Source organism: Calidris pugnax, unplaced genomic scaffold (genome assembly GCF_001431845.1).
Source record: "Calidris pugnax isolate Ruff unplaced genomic scaffold, ASM143184v1 scaffold206, whole genome shotgun sequence".
NCBI lineage: Eukaryota > Metazoa > Chordata > Aves > Charadriiformes > Scolopacidae > Calidris > Calidris pugnax.
The window spans coordinates 1,050,937-1,051,314 of record NW_015090957.1 but is presented as its reverse complement, the minus strand read 5'-3'; the positions used below and the strand labels follow the sequence as shown (position 1 = coordinate 1,051,314).

General features: G+C 67.2%; 1 protein-coding gene across 1 annotated transcript in view; it reads left to right on the top strand.

Annotated features, from left to right (window-relative positions):
- Positions 1 to 378, top strand: part of KCNJ2 (potassium channel, inwardly rectifying subfamily J, member 2) — a 14,592-nt gene that overhangs the window by 7,506 nt on the left and 6,708 nt on the right. The window lies entirely within an intron of this gene.

Sequence of the window (378 nt, the reverse complement as noted above, 5' to 3'; positions counted from 1 at the left end):
CCCCTCTGCCTCCCCGCACCTGACAGCCAGGCTGAGCGGAGCTGACAGCCCGAGAGCCGGCTGGCTTCCCTGTCTCGCTCGCTGGAGCACGCTCCCCCCCCCCCCCCCCGCCACCCCCCGAGATATTTTATCCCGGGGAAGGGCTGGAAGTTCGCATGACAGCCCCGGGCGGCGGGAGCTCCAGCCCTCGCCCTCCTTCTCCTCCTTCCTCCTCTCTGTGGTTTCCTGCAGGGGAAGGGGTCGACTTGGGGGGGTCACAACCCTCAAGCCCCGGGGATGGGGTGAGCGCTTCCCAAAGGAGCGCCCGAAATGTTGGAGCGGGGCGGGAAAAGAACCTGTAGCTTCATTCATTGCCGTTATGGAAACGGGGGGGGGGGG